Here is a 23,947-nt window from a genome sequence, read left to right as displayed (position 1 = left end):
GCAAGTACAGGTCATCTTCAATAGAGGTGTCATGCATGGTACGTGTCTGCAACCAGCTGGCGAAACTCCTGGTTTGTTCACGTGTAATCCAGTCATCAGACCGCTCCGGGTGTTTGGAGCATAGCAAATTCTTGTGTTCATCCATATATGGAGCCACCAAGGCGGAATTCTGTAGAACTGTGTAGTGTGCTTCAGTGAGAGAATGTCCGTCCATACATATTATTTGTTCCCCTCCTAGCGTGCCTTTTCCATCCAGTCTTCCCTTATGCCGCGATTCAGGAACACCAATCGGCTTAAGGTCAGGAATAAAGTCAATACAAAACTCAATGACCTCCTCATTTTGACGGCCCTTGGAGATGCTTCCTTCTGGCCTAGCACGGTTATGAACATATTTCTTTAAGACTCCCATGAACCTCTCAAAGGGGAACATATTGTGTAGAAATACAGGACCCAAAACGTTAATCTCTTCGCATAGGTGAACTAGGACGTGCGTCATGATGTTGAAGAAGGATGGTGGGAACACCAACTCGAAACTGACAAGACATTGCACCAAATCATTCTCTAACCTTGGTATGATTTCTGGATTGATTACCTTCTGAGAGATTGCATTGAGAAATGCACATAGCTTCACAATGGCTAATCGAACGTTTTCCGGTAGAAGCCCCCTCAATGCAACCGGAAGCAGTTGCGTCATAATCACGTGGCAGTCATGAGACTTTAGGTTCTGAAACTTTTTCTCTGCCATGTTTATTATTCCCTTTATATTCGACGAGAAGCCAGACGGTACCTTAATACTGAGCAGGCATTCAAAGAAGATTTCCTTCTCTTCTTTGGTAAGAGCGTAGCTTGCATGACCCTGATGTATGCCGTCTTTTCCGTGCATATGTTGCTGGTCCTCTCGTGCCTCAGGTGTATCTTTTGTCTTCCCATACATGCCCAAGAAGCCAAGCAGGGTCACACAAAGATTCTTCGTCACGTGCATCACGTCGATTGCGGAGCGGACCTCTAGGTCTTTCCAATAGGGCAGGTCCCAAAATATAGATTTCTTCTTCCACATGGGTGCGCGTCCGTCAGCGTCATTCGGAACAGGTTGTCCACCAGGACCCTTTCCAAAGACCACCTTCAAATCCTTGACCATATCATGTACATCAGCACCAGTACGGTGGCGAGGCTTCTTCCGGTGATCCGCCTCACCTTTGAAATGCTTGCCTTTCTTTCTTATGGGATGCCTGCTCGGAAGAAATCGACGATGTCCCAGGTACACATTCTTCTTACAATTAGCCAAATATATACTGTCGGTATCGTCCAAACAGTGCGTGCATGTGCGGTATCCCTTGTTTGTCTGTCCTGAAAGGTTACTGAGAGCAGGCCAATCATTGATGGTCACGAACAGCAACGCCTTTGAATATGTTGTTTAGTTATGCATATTTACTCAGATGCGGTAGTACCCTAGGAGATAAAAAAGGAAAGAGATCAGGGAATATGCTGCATTCTTTGATGGATTTGACATTAAGTTGGGCCTATAAAGATGAAGTAATCATTGAACTATCACACATGTTGCAAGGTGCTATATTATCCCAGGGAGTTAGGTACGCAAGCTATAGGAAGAGGACATAGATTCATAATGAAATAATCTTTGTGATAACATTATTTGAGAGGGAAAACAAAGTTCAGTCAACAATAACAGGGTGCAATCATCAAGTGTGCTTATGCACCGCTCTGCATGCAGCAATAAAATCTGTTGATTATTCAGCTCAATCGATTCTTGGTTTGTTACAGAACAATAACAATAGCTGCGAAGGATCATAATTTGTATGTACCTCTGGATTTCATATACTGTTGTTGATATTGACATGAACTATGTTCTGTGACGGGGTTTTTTATATTTTTTTGCTACATGAGTAGGTATAAATTTTAAATCAGAACAGTCAGAAGTTAGCAGATGGAGGCAATATAGGTTATTTCTTTCGAGCATGGAGTTTTTGCACAAGAGTTTAAATGCTCCCTCATGTACTGTAAAATCAAAATAAATAGTACTAAAAAACAGGAAACACATAATTGTGCACGCCGTGTTCTACTAAACTCCAGAATCTCTCTTATATCAAAAACTATATGAGCAGAAATGGCATGAAACTTATGGATTAATTTTCTTTTTGCATACATGTCGAGCTGGGAGTCATAGGGTATTAAACTGTATAATCCCTCTTATAAGAAAAAATATGAGCTGAAATGTCATGAACCTAATGGATTAATTTTCCTTTTGCATACATGGTGAGCTGAGAGATCATAGGGTCTTATAGGCCATTGATTGTTTGTATTCAGTCCAACTAGGACACATTTTTGCCATGTTATGTCCACTACTCACCTTCGCTAGCTCCTTCAAGGATGTTTTGACCTATACTCCTTTGTTATCTACAACGGGGTAGTAATCCATCAGAGGCCATTCACTTTCCTTTCAATAAATTAAAAGGTGGATCTCACCTTATTTTCAACAAATGTCAAAACAGAGAATCTAAAAATAACTTGGTCAACATGAAAAAAAATGAAAGGGTGCCTCATTCAGGTTTAACTATACTTTGTTGATATTCACACTGAACATTGTTGCCATTTACTTATAGTCTAAACCATCTGAATGATTTGTTGTTGTTGTTTAGGAAAAATAGCTAGCTCGTCCAAGTTGCACGAGAAGAAATAGTGGTATTGGTACTGGTGTGATCATCAATGGTAAGTACAGTTTGGGTTGAAGATTTGTATTTGATGTAAGTACCTCGAGGAGGAGGTTGCGGGGGAACTGCTTGACGGAGAGCACGTCGGCGACGATGGTGTCGGGGCGGAGCATGGCGAGGGGGGTGGCGCGGACGACGGACTCCGTGGAGAGGATGGAGCTGCAAACCAGCAGCCCGTCCGGCTGCTCCTCGCACAGCGCCTCCAAGCTTCTGTTGTTGTCAGCATTTCACAGCATGATCGATTGATCCCCTTGCAGTTGCATCCCGACCGGAATCGAAGAAAGATAGGTTCGTGGGTTGGCATGGCTGGTCACCTGAAGAAGCGAATCCCGTGGGCGGAGCAGTAGTCAGAGTAGTCGGATCTGGAGGTGGCCAGCACGGCGTGGCCCTGCCGCTGGATGCCCCTGGTGATGAACTGCCCGAAGTTGCCGAACCCAATGATCCCCACGCGCAGCGCCGCGGGATCTTGCGCCTCCGTCGAGGACACCGATGGTGACGGCGACGGCTCCTCGTAGGCGCCGCGCCACGAGAAGGCGAGCTGCTACTCCTGCTCGGTGGAGGTCGTGGCGTCTCTCGGGGGCTTGGCGCCGGCGGCGGCTGGCCTGACCCATAGTTAGGCCGGGGGAGGGCCGGCGACGGGGCGGGGGAGCGACGGCGACGGGGCAGGGGAGCGACGCGGCCGGCGACAGGGCGAGGGAGCGACGGGGCCGGCGACAGGGTGGCGGGGGAGGGCCGGCGACGGGGCGGGGGAGGGCCGGCGACGGGGAGGGGGAGCGACGGCGACGGGGCGGGGGAGCGACGGGGCCGGCGACAGGGTGGCGGAGGGCGAGCCTAGAGCGCCATCGACGGGGGCTGTTCGGTGTGTGGATGAGATGCGAAGGTCGTTTTTTTTACCTGGATGGGTGGGGAGAGAGGGGGAGGGGATAACCCCACAGTTTTTTTTACCTGGAAAAAAATAACCCCATCTCTTTGCCATCTGCCAGCAGATGGCAAAGAATCTTTGCCGTCTGCTGGCAGATGGCAAAGAGGTGGGGCTGGTACGCCGTTGCACGCTTGACGGCCACAGGATTTGCCAACCTCTTTGCCATCTGCTGGCAGATGGCAAAGAATCTTTGCCATCCACTAGCAGATGGCAAAGAATTGGCTGATGGCAATCATGTTCTTTGCCGTCTGTCAGTTATTTGCCATCTGTTTTTTATAAGTAGATGGCAAAGACGTTCTTTGACATCAGCTGGCAGATGGCAAAGACGTTCTTTGCCATCAGCTGGCAGATGGCAAAGAGCTGGCTGATGGCAAATTCCCTGTTTCCAGTACTGAAACTCTCATCGTAGTCAACACCTTAAACTTGTCGAAAACCTTTTGCGACAATTCTAGCTACTATCAGCGTCCGTCTTCCTCTTGAAGATCCATTTATTCTCAATGGCTCGCCGATCTTTGGCAAGTCAATCAAAGTCCATACTTTGTTCTCATACATGGATCTCATCTTAGATTTCATGGCCTCAAGCCATTTTGCGGAATCTGGGCTCATCATCGTTTCCTCATAGTTCGTAGGCTCGTCATGGTCAAGTAACATGACCTCCAGAACAGGATTACCGTACCACTCTGGTGCGGATCTCACTCTGGTTTAACTACGAGGTTCGGTAGTAACTTGATCTGAAGTTACATGATCATCATCATTAGCTTCCTCACTAATTGGTGTAGTAGTCACAGGAACAGATTTCTGTGATGAACTACTTTCCAATAAGGGAGTAGGTACAGTTACCTCATCAAGTTCTACTTTCCTCCCACTCACTTCTTTCGAGAGAAACTCCTTCTCTAGAAAGGATCCATTCAAAGCAACAAATATCTTGCCTTTGGATCTGTGATAGAAGGTGTACCCAACATTTTCTTTTGGGTATCCTATGAAGACGCACTTCTCCGATTTGGGTTTGAGCTTATCAAGTTGAAACTTTTTCACATAAGCATTGCAACCTCAAACTTTAAGAAATGACAGCTTAGGTTTCTTGCCAAACCATAGTTCATACGGTGTCGTCTCAACGGATTTAGATGGTGCCCTATTTAACGTGAATGCAGCTGTCTCTAATGTATAACCCCAAAACGATAGTGGTAGATTGGTAAGAGACATCATAGATCGCACCATATCTAATAAAGTATGGTCATGACGTTCGGACACACCATTACACTGTGGTGTTCCAGGTGGCGTGAGTAGTGAAACTATTTCACATTGTTTTTAACTGAAGGCCAAACTCGTAACTCAAATATTTTACTTCTACGATCATATCGTAGAAACTTTTATTTTTGTTACGATGACTCTCCACTTCACTCTGAAATTCTTTGAACTTTTCCAATGTTTCAGACTTGTGTTTCCTCAAGTAGATATACTCATATCTGCTCAAATCATCTATGAAGATCAGAAAATAATGATACCTGCCGCGAGCCTCAATATTCATCGGACCACATACATCAGTATGTATGATTTCCAACAAATCTGTTGCTCGCTCCATTGTTCCGGAGAACGGAGTCTTAGTCATCTTGCCCATGAGGCATGGTTCGCAAGCATCAGATGATTCATAATCAAGTGATTCCGAAAGCCCATCAGCATGGATTTTCTTGATGCACTTTACACCAATATTACCTAAACGGCAGTGCCACAAATAAGTTGCACTATCATTATTAACTTTGCAGCTTTTGGTTTCAATATTATGAATATGTGTATCACTACGATCGCGATCCAATGAACCATTTTCATTGGGTGTGTAACCATATAAGGTTTTATTCATGTAAACAGAACAACAATTTATTCTCTTACTTAAATGACTAACTGTATTGCAATAAACATGATCAAATCATATTCATGCTCTACGCAAACACCAAATAACACTTATTTAGGTTCAACAGTAATCCCGAAAGTATAGGGAGTGTGCGATGATGATCATATCAATCTTGGAACCACTTCCAACACACATCGTCACTTCACCCTTAACTAGTCTTTGTTCATTCTGTAACTCCCGTTTCGAGTTACTATTCTTAGCAACTGAACCAGTATCAAATACCGAGGGGTTGCTACGAACACTAGTAAAATACACATCAATAATCTGTATATCAAATATACCTTTGTTCACTTTGCCATCCTTCTTATCCGCCAAATACTTGGGGCAGTTCCGCTTCCAGTGACCAGTCCCTTTGCAGTAGAAGTACTTAGTCTCAGGCTTAGGACCAGACTTGGGCTTCTTTACTTGAGCAGCCACTTGCTTGCCGTTATTCTTGAAGTTCCCCTTCTTCCCTTTGCCCTTTTCTTGAAACTAGTGGTCTTGTCTACCATCAACATTTGATATTTTTCTTGATTTCTACCTTCGTTGATTTCAGCATTACGAAGAGCTTGGGAATCGTTTCCGTTATCCCTTGCATATCATAGTTCATCACGAAGTTCTACCAACTTGGTGATGGTGACTAGAGAATTCTATCAATCACTATCTTATCTGGAAGATTAACTCCCACTTGATTCAAGCGATTGTAATACCCAGACAATCTGAGTACATGCTCACTGCTTGAGCTATTCTCCTCCATCTTTTTAGCTATAGAACTTTGTTGGAGACTTCATATCTCTCAACTCGGGTATTTGCTTGAAATATTAACTTCAACTCCTGGAACATCTCATATGGTCCATGAAATTCAAAACATCTTTGAAGTCCCGATTCTAAGCCGTTAAGCATGGTGCACTAAACTATCAAGTAGTCATCATATTGAGCTAGCCAAACGTTCATAATGTCTGCCTCTACTCCTGCAATAGGTCTGTCACCTAGCGGTGCATCAAAGACATAATTCTTCTGTGCAGCAATGAGGATAATCCTCAGATTACGGATCCAATCCGCATCATTGCTACTAACATTTTTCAACATAATTTTTCTCTAGAAACACAATAAACTGGGAGCAACATCGCGAGCTATTGATCTACAACATAGATATGCTAATACTATCAGGACTAAGTTCATGATAAATTAAAGTTCAATTAATCATATTACTTAAGAACTCCCACTTAGACAGACATCCCTCTAATCTTCTAAGTGATCACGTGATCCATATCAACTAAACCATGTCCGATCATCACGTGAGATGGAGCAGTTCCAAACATAGGCTTCCAATATATCAATCTTTATGTCTCGACCATTTCGAGACTCCTCGTCATTTCCGTGATCACATCCGGGACTCCGAACAAACTTCGGTACATCAAAATGCATAAACTCATAATATAACTGTCATCGTAACCTTAAGCGTGCGGACCCTACGGGTTCGAGAACAATGTAGACATGACCGAGAAATGTCTCCGGTCAATAACCAATAGCGGAACCTGGATGCTCATATTGGCTCCTACATATTCTACGAAGATCTTTATCGGTCAGACCGCATAACAATATACGTTGTTCCCTTTGTCATCGGTATGTTACTTGCCGGAGATTCGATCGTCGGTATTCCAATACCTAGTTCAATCTCGTTACCGGCAAGTCTCTTTACTCGTTCTGTAATACATCATCCCGCAACTAACTCATTAGTTGCAATGCTTGCAAGGCTTAAGTGATGTGCATTACCGAGAGGGCCCAGAGATACCTCTCCGACAATCGGAGTGACAAATCCTAATCTCGAAGTACGCCAACCCAACATGTACCTTTGGAGACACCTGTAGAGCTCCTTTATAATCACCCAGTTACGTTGTGACGTTTGGTAGCACACAAAGTGTTCCTCCGGCAAACGGGAGTTGCATAATCTCATAGTCATAGGAACATGTATAAGTCATGAAGAAAGCAATAGCAACATACTAAACGATCGGGTGCTAAGCTAATGGAATGGGTCATGTCAATCAGATCATTCATCTAATGATGTGATTCCGTTAATCAAATAACAACTCTTTGTCCATGGTTAGGAAACATAACCATCTTTGATTAACGAGCTAGTCAAGTAGAGGCATACTAGTGACACTCTGTTTGTTTATGTATTCACACATGTATTATGTTTCCGGTTAATACAATTCTAGCATGAATAATAAACATTTATCATGAAATAAGGAAATAAACAATAACTTTATTATTGCCTCTAGGGCATATTTCTTTCAGTATCCCACTTGCACTAGAGTCAATAATCTAGTTCACATCGCTATGTGATTAACACCAATAGTTCACATCTTTATGTGATTGGTTCACATCTCCATGTGACTAACACCCAAAGGGTTTACTAGATTCAATAATCTAGTTCACATCGCTATGTGATTAAGACCCAAAAAGTGATCATGTTTTGCTTGTGAGAGAAGTTTAGTCAACGGGTCTGCCACATTCAGATCCGCATGTATTTTGCAAATTTCTATGTCAACAATGCTCTGCATGGAGCTACTCTAGCTAATTGCTCCCACTTTCAATATGTATCCAGATTGAGACTTAGAGTCATCTGGATCAGTGTCAAAGCTTGCATCGACGTAACCCTTTACGACGAACCTTTTGTCACCTCCGTAATCGAGAAACATATCCTTATTCCAGTAAGGATAATTTTGACCGCTGTCCATTGATCTACTCTTAGATCACTATTGTACTCCCTCTCTTAACACAGTGTATGGTATACAATAGATCTGGTACACAGCATGGCATACTTTATAGAACCTATGACTGAGGCATAGGGAATGACTTTCATTCTCTTTCTATCTTCTGCCGTGGTCGGGCTTTGAGTCTTACTCAATTTCACACCTTGTAACATAGGTAAGAAACTCTTTCTTTGATAGTTCCATTTTGAACTACTTCAAAATCTTGTCAAGGTATGTATTTATTGAAAAACCTTATCAAGCGTCTTGATCTATCTCTATAGATCTTAATGCTCAATATGTAAGAAACTTCACCGAGGTCTTTCTTTGGAAAATTCCTTTCAAACACTCCTTTATGCTTTGCAGAATAATTCTACATTATTTCCGATTAACAATATGTCATACACATATACTTATCAGAAATGTTGTAGTGCTCCTACTCACTTTCTTGTAAATACAGGCTTCACCGCAAGTCTGTATAAAACTATATGCTTTGATCAACTTATCAAAGCGTATATTCCAACTCCGAGATGCTTGCACCAGTCCATAGATGGATCGCTGGAGCTTGCATATTTTGTTAGCACCTTTAGGATTGACAAAACCTTCTGGTTGTATCATATACAACTCTTCTTTAATAAATCTTTTAAGGAATGCAGTTTTGTTTATCCATTTGCCAGATTTCATAAAACGCGGCAATTGCTAACATGATTCGGACAGACTTAAGCATATATACGAGTGAGAAACTCTCATCGTAGTCAACACCTTGAACTTGTCGAAAACCTTTTGCGACAATTCTAGCTTTGTAGATAGTAACACTACTATCAGTGTCCGTCTTCCTCTTGAAGATCCATTTATTCTCAATTGCTTGCCGATCATCGGGCAAGTCAACCAAAGTCCATACTTTGTTCTCATACATCGATCCCATCTCAGATTTCATGGCCTCAAGCCATTTTGCGGAATCTGGGCTCACCATCGCTTCTTCATAGTTCGTAGGTTCGTCATGGTCAAGTAGCATGACCTCCAGAACAGGATTACCGTACCACTCTGGTGCGGATCTCACTCTGGTTTACCTACGAGATTCGGTAGTAACTTGATCTGAAGTTACATGATCATCATCATTAGCTTCCTCACTAATTGGTGTAGTAGTCACAGGAACAGATTTCTGTGATGAACTACTTTCCAATAAGGGAGAAGGTATAATTACCTTATCAAGTTTCTACTTTCCTTCCACTCACTTCTTTCGAGAGAACCTCCTTCTCTAGAAAGGATCCATTCTTAGCAACGAATGTCTTGCCTTTGGATCTGTGATAGAAGGTGTACCTAATAGTAACTTTTTGGGTATCCTATGAAGACACACTTTTCCGATTTGGGTTTGAGCTTATCAGGATGAAACTTTTTCACATAAGCATTGCAACCCCAAACTTTAAGAAACGACAACTTTGGTTTCTTGCCAAACCACAGTTCATACGGTGTCGTCTCAACAGATTTAGATGGTGCCCTTTTAATGTGAATGCAGCTGTCTCTAATGCATAACCCCAAAACGATAGTGGTAGATCGGTAAGAGACATCATAGATTGCACTATATCCAATAAAGTACGGTTATGACGTTCGGACACACCATTATGCTGTGGTGTTCCATGTGGCATGAGTTTGTGAAACTATTCCACATTGTTTTTAATTGAAGACCAAACTCATAACTCAAATATTTGTCTCTGTGATCAGATCGTAGAAACTTTATTTTCTTGTCACGATGATTTTCCACTTCACTCTGAAATTCTTTGAACTTTTCAAATGTTTCAGACTTATGTTTCATCAAGTAGATATACCCATATCTGCTCAAATCATCTGTGAAGTTTAGAAAATAACGATACTTGCCATGAGCCTTAACACTCATCGGACGGCATACATTAGTATGTATTTTTTCTAATAAGTCAGTTGCTCGCTCCGGAGAACGGAGTCTTAGTCATCTTGCCCATGAGGCATGGTTCGCAAGCATCAAGTGATTCATAATCAAGTGATTCCAAAATCCCATCAGCATGGAGTTTCTTCATGCGCTTTACACCAATATGACCTAAATGGCAGTGCTACAAATAAGTTGCACTATCATTATTAACTTTGCATCTTTTGGTTTCAATATTTATGATTATGTGTATCACTACGATCGAGATCCAACGAACTATTTTCATTGGGTGTGTAACCATATAAGGTTTTATTCATGTAAACAGAACAACAATTTATTCTCTTACTTAAATGAATAACCGTATTACAATAAACATGATCAAATCATATTCATGCTCTACGCAAACACCAAATAACACTTATTCAGGTTCAACACTAATCCCGAAAGTATAGGGAGTGTGCGATGATGATCATATAAATCTTGGAACCACTTCCAACACACATCGTCACTTCACCCTTAACTAGTCTTTGTTCATTCTGTAACTCCCGTTTCGAGTTACTATTCTTAGCAACTGAACCAGTATCAAATACCGAGGGGTTGCTACGAACACTAGTAAAATACACATCAATAATCTGTATATCAAATATACCTTTGTTCACTTTGCCATCCTTCTTATCCGCCAAATACTTGGGGCAGTTCCGCTTCCAGTGACCAGTCCCTTTGCAGTAGAAGTACTTAGTCTCAGGCTTAGGACCAGACTTGGGCTTCTTTACTTGAGCAGCCACTTGCTTGCCGTTATTCTTGAAGTTCCCCTTCTTCCCTTTGCCCTTTTCTTGAAACTAGTGGTCTTGTCTACCATCAACATTTGATATTTTTCTTGATTTCTACCTTCGTTGATTTCAGCATTACGAAGAGCTTGGGAATCGTTTCCGTTATCCCTTGCATATCATAGTTCATCACGAAGTTCTACCAACTTGGTGATGGTGACTAGAGAATTCTATCAATCACTATCTTATCTGGAAGATTAACTCCCACTTGATTCAAGCGATTGTAATACCCAGACAATCTGAGTACATGCTCACTGCTTGAGCTATTCTCCTCCATCTTTTTAGCTATAGAACTTTGTTGGAGACTTCATATCTCTCAACTCGGGTATTTGCTTGAAATATTAACTTCAACTCCTGGAACATCTCATATGGTCCATGAAATTCAAAACATCTTTGAAGTCCCGATTCTAAGCCGTTAAGCATGGTGCACTAAACTATCAAGTAGTCATCATATTGAGCTAGCCAAACGTTCATAATGTCTGCCTCTACTCCTGCAATAGGTCTGTCACCTAGCGGTGCATCAAAGACATAATTCTTCTGTGCAGCAATGAGGATAATCCTCAGATTACGGATCCAATCCGCATCATTGCTACTAACATTTTTCAACATAATTTTTCTCTAGAAACACAATAAACTGGGAGCAACATCGCGAGCTATTGATCTACAACATAGATATGCTAATACTATCAGGACTAAGTTCATGATAAATTAAAGTTCAATTAATCATATTACTTAAGAACTCCCACTTAGACAGACATCCCTCTAATCTTCTAAGTGATCACGTGATCCATATCAACTAAACCATGTCCGATCATCACGTGAGATGGAGCAGTTTCAATGGTGAACATCACTATGTTGATCGTATCTACTATATGATTCACGCTCGACCTTTCGGTCTCCGTGTTCCGAGGCCATATCTGTTATATGCTAGGCTCCTCAAGTTTAACCTGAGTATTCCGCGTGTGCAACTGTTTTGCACCCGTTGTATTTGAACGTAGAGCCTATCACACCCGATCATCACGTGGTGTCTCAGCACGAAGAACTTTCGCAATGGTGCATACTCAGGGAGAACACTTGTACCTTGATAATTAGTGAGAGATCATCTTATAAAGCTACCGTCGAACTAAGCAAAATAAGATGTATAAAAGATAAACATCACATGCAAACAAAATATGTGACATGATATGGCCATCATCATCTTGTGCCTTTGATCTCTATCTCCAAAGTATCGTCATGATTTCCATCGTTACCGGCATGACACCATGATCTCCATCATCTTGATCTATATCAATGTGTCTTCACATGGTCGTCTCGTCAACTACTGCTCTTGCAACTATTGCTATCGCATAGCGATAAAGTAAAGCAATTATTTGGCGCTTGCATCGTATGCAATAAAGAGACAACCATAAGGCTTCTGCCAATTGCCGATAACTTCAACAAAACATGATCATCTTATACAACAACTTATATCTCATCACGTCTTGACCATATCACATCACAACATGCCCTGCAAAAACAAGTTAGACGTCCTCTACTTTGTTGTTGCAAGTTTTACATGGCTGCTACGGGCTGAGCAAGAACCGTTCATACCTACGCATCAAAACCACAACGATAGTTTGTCAAGTTAGTGTTGTTTTAACCTTCTCAAGGACCGGGCGTAGCCACACTCGATTCAACTAAAGTTGGAGAAACTGACACCCGCTAGTCACCTGTGTGCATAGCACGACGGTAAAACCAGTCTCGCGTAAGCGTACGCGTAATGTCGGTCCGGGCCGCTTCATCCAACAATATCGCCGAACCAAAGTGTGACATGCTGGTAAGCAGTATGACTTATATCGCCCACAACTCACTTGTGTTCTACTCATGCATATTACATCAACGCATAAAACCTAGGATCGGATGCCACTGTAGGGGAACGTAGTAATTTCAAAAATTTCCTACGCACACGCAAGATCATGGTGATGCATAGCAACGAGAGAGGAGAGTGTTGTCTACGTACCCTCGTAGACTGGCAACGGAAGCGTTGACACAACGTAGAGGAAGTAGTCGTACGTCTTCCCGATCCGACCGATCCAAGTACCGAACGTACGGCACCTCCGAGTTCTGCACACGTTCAACTCGGTGACGTCCCTCAAGCTCCGATCCAGCAAAGTGTTGAGGGAGAGTTTCACCAGCATGACAGCGTGATGACGGCGATGATGTTCTACCGATGCAGGGCTTCGCCTAAGCACCGCTACGATATGACCGAGGTGGAATATGGTGGAAGGGGGCACCGCACATGGCTAAGGAACGATCACGACGATCAACTTGTGTGTCTATGGGGTGCCCCCACCCTCGTATATAAAGGAGTGGAGGAGGGGGAGAGGTAGGGGTGGACTAACGAGCAGCTCGGCTCGTTAAGCTCGTACTCGTTAAGCTCATGCTGGTTAAGGCTCGGCTCGTTAAGATTAACGAGCAGAAAACCCTGCTCGGCTCGGCTCATTTGAAGCTCGTTAAGCTCGTGAGCGCTCGCGAGCGCTCGTTAACAGATTATAATATGTTATGATATACATGATGAATGTGTAGGTATGGTTTTCAAGATAAAATATGGTGACTACAAAAGGAAATGAAGTAGTTTGTTGCCTCATATGTCGATTAGATTAAATAGATGGGCTGAGATGTTACAAAAAGTTTGTCACATAAGATAAAAATATGTGTTGTGTTGTTGCTAACAAGCTTAACGAGCTACTCGTGAAACTCGTTAGCTCACTCGTTAAGCTCGTTAAGCTTAACGAGCTATAATCAATGATTGGCTCTGGTCATTAAGAAGCGAGCTATGAGCTTAACGAGCCGAACTATCGAGCGCTCATTAAGCTCACGAGCTACGAGCTTTTGGTCCAGCCCTAGGGAGAGGGCCGGCCCCTATGGCGCGCCCTGGAGGAGTCCTACTCCCACCGGGAGTAGGATTCCTCCCTTCCCTAGTTGGATTAGGAGAGGAAGGGAAGGAGGAGTAGGAGAGAAGGAAAGGGGGGCCGCACCCCCAAACCTTCTCCAATTCGGCCTCCTGCCCAAAGGGGGCGCACCAGCCCCTTGTGGGCTGGTGTGCTTCCTTCTTATGGCCCATAAGGCCCATAACTTCTCTCACGGGGTTCCGGTAACCTCCCGGTACTCCGGAAAAATGCATGAACCACTCGGAACCTTTCCGATGTCCAACATAGTCATCCAATATATCAATCTTTACGTCTCGACCATTTCGAGACTCCTCGTCATGTCCCCGATCTCATCCGGAACTCCGAACAACCTTCGGTACATCAAAACACAAAAACTCTTATTACGATCGTCACCGAACTTTAAGCGTGCGGACCCTACGGGTTCGAGAACTATGTAGACATGACCGAGACACGTCTCCAGTCAATAACCAATAGCGGAACCTGGATGCTCATATTGGCTCCCACATATTCTACGAAGATCTTTATCGGTCAAACCGCATAACAACATACGTTGTTCCCTTTGTCATCGGTATGTTACTTGCCCGAGATTCGATCGTCGGTATCCCAATACCTAGTTCAATCTCGTTACCGGCAAGTCTCTTTACTCATTCCGTAATACATCATCTCGCAACTAACTCATTAGTTGCATTGCTTGCAAGGCTTAGGTGATGTGCATTACCGAGAGGGACCAGAGATACCTCTCCGACAATCGGAGTGACAAATCCTAATCTCGAAATACGCCAACCCAACAAGTACCTTCGGAGACACCTGTAGAGCACCTTTATAATCATCCAGTTATGTTGTGACGTTTGGTAGCACACAAAGTGTTCCTCCGGTAAACGGGAGTTGCATAATCTCATAGTCATAGGAACATGTATAAGTCATGAAGAAAGCAATAGCAACAAACTAAACGATCAAGTGCTAAGCTAACGGAATGGTTCAAGTCAATCACATCATTCTCCTAATGATGTGATCCTGTTAATCAAATGACAACTCATGTCTATGGTTAGGAAACATAACCATCTTTGATCAACAAGCTAGTCAAGTAGAGGCATACTAGTGACACTCTATTTGTCTATGTATTCACACATGTATTATGTTTCCAGTTAATACAATTCTAGCATGAATAATAAACATTTATCATGATATAAGGAAATAAATAATAACTTTATTATTGCCTCTAGGGCATATTTTCTTCACGTCTTGGTTCTCTGGGATGGGTGTGTCACCTAGCGGTGCTTCTAGGACATAATCTTTCTTGGCAACTATGAGGATGATCCTCAGGTTCCGGACCCAGTCCGTATAGTTGCTGCCATCATCTTTCAGCTTGGTTTTCTCTAAGAACGCGTTGAAGTTGAGGACAACGTGGGCCATTTGATCTACAAGACTTATTGTAAAGATTTTAGACTAAGTTCATGATAATTAAGTTCATCTAATCAAATTATTCAATGAACTCCCACTCAGATAGACATCCCTCTAGTCATCTAAGTGAAACATGATCCGAGTCAACTAGGCTGTGTCCGATCATCACGTGAGACGGACTAGTCAACATCGGTGAACATCTTCATGTTGATCGTATCTTCTATACGACTCATGCTCGACCTTTCGGTCTTCCGTGTTCCGAGGCCATGTCTGTACATGCTAGGCTCGTCAAGTCAACCTAAGTGTATTGCGTGTGTAAATGTGGCTTACACCCATTGTATTCGAACGTTAGAATCTATCACACCCGATCATCACGTGGTGCTTCGAAACAACGAACCTTCGCAACGGTGCACAGTTAGGGGGAACACTTTCTTGAAATTATTATGAGGGATCATCTTATTTAAGCTACCGTCGTTCTAAGAAAATAAGATGCAAAACATGATAAACATCACATGCAATCAAATAGTGACATGATATGGCCAATATCATTTGCTCCTTTTGATCTCCATCTTTGGGGCTTCATGATCATCGTTGTCACCGGCATGACACCATGATCTCCATCATCATGATCTCCATCATCATGTCTTCTTGAAGTTGTCTCGTCATCTATTACTTCTACTACTATGGCTAACGCTTTAGCAATAAAGTAAAGTAATTACATGACGTTTATGTTGACACGCAGGTCATAAATAAATTAAGACAACTCCTATGGCTCCTGCCGGTTGTCATACTGATCGACATGCAAGTCGTGATTCCTATTACAAGAACATGATCAATCTCATACATCACATATATCATTCATCACATCCTTTTGGCCATATCACATCACACGGCACATGCTGCAAAAACAAGTTAGACGTCCTCTAATTGTTGTTGCAAGTTATTCCGTGGCTGCTATAGGTTTCTAGCGAGAACGTTTCTTACCTACGCCAAAACCACAACGTGATATGCCAATTTCTATTTACCCTTCATAAGGACCCTTTTCATCGAATCCCATCCGACTAAAGTGGGAGAGACAGACACCCGCTAGCCACCTTATGCAACTAGTGCATGTCAGTCGGTGGAACCAGTCTCACGTAAGTGTACGTGTAAGGTCGGTCCGGGCCGCTTCATCCCACGATGCCGCCAAATCAAGATAAGACTAGTAACGGCAAGCAAATTGACAATATCCATGCCCACAACTGCTTTGTGTTCTACTCGTGCATAGAAACTACGCATAGACCTGGCTCATGATGCCACTGTTGGGGAACGTAGCAGAATTTTAAAATTTTCTACGCATCACCAAGATCAATCTATGGAGTCATCTAACAACGAGGGAGAGGGGAGTGCATCTACATACCCTTGTAGATCGCGAGCGGAAGCGTTCAAGAGAACGGGGTTGATGGAGTCATACTTGTCGTGATCCAAATCGCCGATGACCTAGCGCCGAATGGACGGCACCTCCGCGTTCAACACGCGTACAGTTGGGAAAACGTCTCCTCCAACTTGATCCAGCAAGGGGAAAGGAGAGGTTGATGGAGATCCAGTAGCACGATGGCGTGGTGGTGGAAGCAGCGGTGATCTCGGCAGGGCTTCGCCAAGCTCAGGGAGAGGGAGAAGTGTCACGGGAGGGACAGGGAGGCGCCAGGGGCTAGTGTATCACTGCCCTCCCTCCCCCCCCCCCACTATATATAGGACCCCTAGGGGGGAGCCGGCCCTAGGAGATGCAATCTCTAAGGGGGGCGGCGGCCAAGGGGGGTGTAGTGCCCCCCAAGCCAAGTGGGGCGCCCCCACCCCTAGGGTTTCCAACCCTAGGCGCAGGGGAGGCCCATGGGGGGGCACCAGCTCACCAGGGGCTGGTTCCCCTCCCACTTCAACCTATGGGGCCCTCTGGGATAGGTGGCCCCACCCGGTGGACCCCCGGGACCCTTCCGGTGGTCCCGGTACAATACCGATTACCCCCGAAACTTTCCCGATGGCCGAAACTTGACTTCCTATATATAAATCTTCACCTCCGGACCATTCCGGAACTCCTCGACGTCCGAGATCTCATTCGGGACTCCGAACAACTTTCGGGTTACCGTATACTAATATCTCAACAACCCTAGCGTCACCGAACCTTAAGTGTGTAGACCCTACGGGTTCGGGAGACACGCAGACATGACAGAGACGACTCTCTGGTCAATAACCAACAGCGGGATCTGGATACCCATGTTGGCTCCCACATGCTCCTCGATGATCTCATCGGATGAACCACGATGTCGAGGATTCGATCAATCCCATATACAATTCCCTTTGTCAATCGGTATGTTACTTGCCCGAGATTCGATCATCGGTATCCCAATACCTCGTTCAATCTCGTTACCGGCAAGTCACTTTACTCGTACCGTAATGCAGGATCCCATGATCAACCACTTGGTCACATTGAGCTCATTATGATGATTCATTACTGAGTGGGCCCAGAGATACCTCTCCGTCATACGGAGTGACAAATCCCAGTCTTGATCCGTGCCAACCCAACAGACACTTTCGGAGATACCCGTAGTGTACCTTTATAGTCACCCAGTTATGTTGTGACGTTTGGCACACCCAAAGCACTCCTACGGTATCCGGGAGTTGCACAATCTCATGGTCTAAGGAAATGATACTTGACATTCGGAAAAGCTCTAGCAAACGAACTACACGATCTTTAAGCTATGCTTAGGATTGGGTCTTGTCCATCACATCATTCTCCTATTGATGTGATCCCGTTATCAATGACATCCAATGTCCATTGTCAGGAAACCATGACTATCTTTTGATGAACGAGCTAGTCAACCAGAGGCTCACTAGGGACGTGTTGTGGTCTATGTATTCACACATGTATTACGATTTCCGGATAACACAATTATAGCATGAACAATAGAAAATTATCATGAACAAGGAAATATAATAATAACCATTTTATTATTGCCTCTAGGGCATAGTTCCAACACCTGGCACTCCTGTGCGTGCGTAGTCCTCGGATCGCGTGAGCGAATCGTCATCGGATCGCGCCCCAGCCGGCTCCACTCCAGATTCCAGGGAGGGCCACTCCCGCGCGGCCACGTCGTGTACAGGCGGGACCAGTAGCGGGACCTGATCCCCCTCGTCACGCGGGCGCGCCCAGTCGTGGTCAGGCAGCGGATCTCCTGCGCCAGGTCGAACGGGTGACACCCGTGTGTCTGCAGGCGCAGCGGCCACACCGATGGCCGCAGGATCTCCTGCGCATGTGGCGACAAATTCACCTGCTGTGTCAGCACATGCAGATTCGCCCGGATCCTCTATGGCGAGCATTCCAATGGTTCAGCCAGAAATCTCTTCACGAGTTATGACTCGGCTACAGAAAGGTATAGGGAACCCTAAAATAAGAAAAGATGGAATGATACCATATGGGATGCTGTGTATTTCAGGAGAACCAACAACGCTGAATAGTGCACTTGATGATCCTAAGTGGAAAAGGGCGATGGATGAGGAATATTCTGCACTCATGAGGAACAAAACCTGGCATCTTGTACCAAACCAGAGAGGTAAAAATATCATTGACTGTAAATGGGTGTATAGAATCAAAAAAGGGCAGATGGCTCCATTGATAGGTATAAGGCACGTCTAGTTGCAAAGGGCTTTAAGCAACGTTATGGCATTGACTATGAGGACACATTTAGTCCTGTTGTGAAAGCTGCAATTATCAGACTTGTGCTAGCTATTGCTGTATCCAGAGGATGGAGCCTAAGGCAGCTAGATGTACAGAACACGTTTCTGCATGGTGTTCTAGAAGAGGAAGTGTTTATGAGACAGCCACCTGGGTATGAGAGTAAGAAATTACCACATTATGTTTGCAAGCTTGATAAGGCACTCTATGGTTTAAAGCAAGCACCCAGAGCATGGTATTCCAGACTGAGCTTACAATTGAAATATCTTGGCTTTATTGCTTCCAAGGCTGATACGTCCTTGTTCATTTATAACAAGGCAGGAGTAGTCATTTTTGTGCTCATATATGTGGATGATATCATAGTTGCAAGTTCTTCACAAAATGCTACTAATGCTCTATTACATGATTTGAGCTCAGAGTTTGCCTTGAAGGATCTAGGTGATTTGCACTTTTTCCTACGCATTGAAGTCAAGAAAACTCAAGATGGCATTGTGTTAAATCAGGAAAAATATGTAAACGAGCTTCTGTCTCTCATGGGAATGAAGAATTGTAAGCCAGTGCCCACACCTTTGTCTTCCTCAGAAAAGCTCTCTGCATATGAAGGTGAGCCACTTCGAGAGGAGGAGAGCACAAGGTATAGGAGTACTGTGGGAGCATTGCAATATCTAACTCTCACACGTCCAAACATTTCGTTTGCTATTAATAAGGTTTGTCAATACCTACATGCACCTACATCTGCTCATTGGGCAGCTGTTAAGAGAATTGTGAGATATGTGAAGCATACTATGGGAATAGGACTTCATTTCAAACGGTCTAATTCCTCCCTTATTAGTGCATTCTCTGATGCTGACTGGGCAGGTTGTAGTGATGTCAGAAGATCAACTGGAGGTTTTGCAGTATTCTTTGGGTCCAACCTTATTTCCTGGAGTGCTAGAAAGCAAGCCACTGTGTCACGTTCAATCACAGAAGCAGAATACAAGTCCTTGGCAAATGCAACTGCTGAAATTATTTTGGTTGAATCACTTCTTGATGAGTTGGGGGTTAAGAAAAATCCTATCTCATATTTATGGTGTGACAATTTGGGCAACATATTTGTCTGCAAACCCAGTGTTTCATGCAAGGACAAAACACATAGAGATTGACTTCCACTTTGTGCGAGAAAGAGTTGCAGCAAAGAAACTTGAGATACGGTTTATTCCCTCCAAGGACCAAGTAGCAGATGGCTTCACAAAGGCACTTTCAGCAAGACCATTTGAAGAGTTCAAGAATAATCTTAATTTAGGATAGTTGAGATTAAGGAAGGGTGTTAGAGAAAACATGTAATCTCAACCGACCTTCCTTCTCCTTCTCGTATTCTTCTCAAACTCTTGTATCTCTTCCTTGTATGCCAAGGCAGGCTTGCCCGATCTCAATATATACACGACCTGCTCCCCATCGAGGGAGTAAGGGATCGCTCGTTATCTTTCAAATCAGAGTGTCAGACCAAATACCATATTTTAGAGTTCATACTTTATAAAGTCTAATATATAAACTTTATACCAAATCAAAAATTTAAATAAGAATCATCAGGTAGTTGCTTATGAAATAATATGTAAGAGTGATAACAGAGATATAATTCATAGTTTATAGCAAGTGCTATTATTAGCACATAATTTTTACAACATACACACCGGTAAAGCATGCCTTTAAATTGCTTTGGGCCGATTCTTCTACAATATAGGATACATAAACCTTGGGATGTGACCAAATCCTGCAACCAAAATAGTGCATATGACTTGGTTTTTTATTTGTTGACTTGGTTTTCTGTTTGTAATCTATCAAAGTTGGTTTGCATGAAAAAAAGCAATGACACGGTTTGATTGTTTTCTGTAGTCAACTACATAGATGAATGACGAGGATAAAGCATACACACTATTGTCTTCTTGTGTCTTCATATGTTGTGGACCAGATGAAGAGAAGATGAGGTCGGCTAATAGGCCAATGTTCACTCAGAGCATCTTCAACAGCCGTCCAACGCGCGGCGCGCTAAAAAGTAGTTTGCAGCGCGTTTATCGCCTGAAAAAGCGCGGTGGGCAACGTTGGCTTCAGCAGCCGCGCTAAAATTTAACGTGCGCATAGCTCCAGTAGCCACGCTAAAATGCAGCGCGCTATCGCACGAACATTGCGTACATATTTTTAAATAAAAACGATACTAAATAAAATTCATATATAAAAATGATACATAGATATTTTACGTAGTTCTATAGCATAGATAGATAAAACTACGGTGCGACGACATAAAAACACTACTAGATAGTGCAACTAGATAGTGAAACTACAACCTACTCCCAGTCGTCATCATCATCATCATCATCATCATCATCATCCTCGCTGGTCTGGTCTGAGGTATCGAGCCACATATCGTCCGAACGAGGATCATTAGCCAAAAAGATCGACTGCCCACCATTTTCAACGATATCGCACTACGATAGCGCCAGGGCCTTCCGCCGACGCCCCTCCAACCGATCCTCGCGGCGCTTTGCCGTCCTCTCCGCCTAGTAGGCATGCTCGTTCACGACGTCCTCTGGGTGGCGTCGGCGCCACTCCGCCATGCCTCGCTCGTCCTCCTCGGCGATGAGGAGACGGCGCTGTAGCCGAGTGTGCTCTGCACGGTCCTCGTCCGTGATAAGACGAGGCGAAGGGCGACGTCCTGCGCCTGCTGGCGCGTGTACACGTCCTGGAAGTTCATCTGCGTGCGCGGCCTATGTAGGCGCCACGCCGCCGCGTCGTACGCGCGGGCGGCCTCATGCGCAGTCTGGAAGGTGCCGAGGCCGAGCCGGACGTTGCCGGACCAGATCTCGGCGTAGTACCAGCCATTGGGGCGCTGGCGGACGCCGCGGTAGCCTGACGCTCCTCGGCGGCGCGGCGGCATGGTGGCGCGTCGGTGGCGAGGCGCTGGAGCGGCGAGGAAGCTACGAGGAAGCGGGATAGGCGCGCGTGGCAGTATGGATAGCCGCATGGTGAACGCCGCAATTTATAGGCGTGCCGGAAGCGGTGCGCCAAAAGTAGCGCGCGAGATGCCGCCTTTTCCCGCGCGCGCAATCGTTTTCGACGCGTGCTAGTTTCTCGCCCCCGCTGAAGCGCGCGAAAATGTCACACGTGCGCTAAAAGTCCAGTTTATCACGCGCGCACCTTTTGGCGCAGCTGTTGGAGATGCTCTCATGCGGCTGTTGAGGGCCATGTGCGTTGTGCAGACCTGGGCATAGTGAGTGAGCAGCGCAGGGAAATTCCAAGGAGCCAACCGCATGTAGTAGCTAAATGTTCAACTAGTCTGGAGCCTGGACGGTAGCTTGGCATGGGCAATGGAGAAGTGAGGAATTCTATGGAGAGAAAAGGAGACATGGACATGAAGGCACTAGTGCAGAACCGGGCAATAGCACCGGTTCGTAAGGCCCTTTAGTGCTGGTTCCATAACCGGCACTAAAGTGTGGTCACTAAAGGCCCCCCTTTAGTACCGGTTCAGCACGAACCGGTGCTAAAGGGCAACCACATGGCACGAGCCAGCTCCGGGGGCCGGGAGCCCTTTAGTACCGGTTTGTAACACCAACCGGTACTAAAATGTTTGGGGGGTTTTTGGTTTTATGATTTCTTTTTCATTTAATTTTGTGTTTTCCATTTTAATTCTTTTTCGTTTGCTGGTATTTTACGATACTACACATTGTACACGTTATGCATATATATATATAGAATTTCTAGTAGAACCAATCATATATATATCATCAATGTCTCACAAACCACCATATTAATTCACACATACACACATGTATATATAGCTATATACAATTTCTCCTACATGTGCATGTTGCCTTCGGAGCCAGTGGCATTAGCCTAATTGGTGCCTTCGGAGCACGATGACAATTGGAAGTGGTTCATGACCTGGTCGATGGGGGCGGTAGCGGGTAATAGTATTCTCCCTTCGGATTTATGACCTGGTCGAGCAAAAATCCCGCTATTTGCTCTTGAAGTGCTTCTACGCGCTCCGTTCCTAGGAGCTTGTCCCGCACCTCTGTGAACTGTTAAGAAGGAGATCAATATGCATGTGTATTAGTTGTGTGACTAAATATCGATAATGGTGTAAAAATTGTGAATAGTGTTCTGACAAGCGTACCCATTCCTGTCTTTGAGATCTGCTCCTTTCGGATGCCATCATGCGAATATTCTCGCAAACGCAGAATGCACACAGATTAGTCCCCTGCGCCTGCTTCAGGGCCTTTATTACGAGAATGGAATTTAATTTGATCAGATAATAATTAATCAAGCATGATAATTAAAGAGATGGCAGCTAGCTAGCTAGCTAGTACTACTTAATTACTTACCTTGGGTCGAAACCATTTCAGCTGTCGTTTCCATTCGCCTTCCGTGACGCTGATGAACCTTGCCCAAGCCCTGCCCGCCGACAAAGAAAATGAATAAAGGGGTTATTAAATAGTTCATATCATGAAATGACGAACTAAATAGGCTGAGATATATAGTTAATAATGATTGAAATTACATGTTGACTATCCCAAACAAGATGTTATAGTCACTATTTGCTTTGAGTAGTGAGTCTAGTATTTCAACTGTTCCGGCGTCAACTTTAATGATACACAAGATCCAGTGAAATCTGCATGCACACACGTTTGCATGTCTTAATTAAGCGGGCATATGTAAGCAAAAACATGTAGCTAGCTAGTAGGCAAAAACAGAGAATTTGTAGTACAAGAAAGTGTGACTCATTGGAAGTTGTAAGGAAGTAGTATATCTTCATTGTATTTGAGGCGCTTCAAGAACTCTAGCATGCTGTCCTCTACCTGCTTTTCATGATGCTTGTTTATTTCCCATGTGTATTCATTAACGGTGTTTGGGTCAATGA

At 44.1% G+C, this 23,947-nt stretch overlaps 1 long non-coding RNA gene across 1 annotated transcript; it reads right to left on the bottom strand.

The window, feature by feature from the left end:
* Positions 1-1,415: 1,415 nt before the first annotated feature.
* Positions 1,416-3,592, bottom strand: LOC147973847 (uncharacterized). The gene is made up of 3 exons (XR_015603692.1): positions 3,041-3,592; positions 2,768-2,936; positions 1,416-2,412 (listed from the first exon to the last, which is right to left on the bottom strand). It is a non-coding gene; the product is annotated as an uncharacterized LOC147973847 (long non-coding RNA).
* Positions 3,593-23,947: the final 20,355 nt, after the last annotated feature.

Source organism: Triticum urartu, chromosome 5A (assembly GCF_056163025.1).
Source record: "Triticum urartu cultivar PI428250 chromosome 5A, HENAU_Tu73, whole genome shotgun sequence".
In the NCBI taxonomy this organism is placed as follows: domain Eukaryota; kingdom Viridiplantae; phylum Streptophyta; class Magnoliopsida; order Poales; family Poaceae; genus Triticum; species Triticum urartu.
The sequence above is the reverse complement of the archived record's forward strand: the minus strand, read 5'-3'. Positions and strand labels throughout refer to the sequence as shown.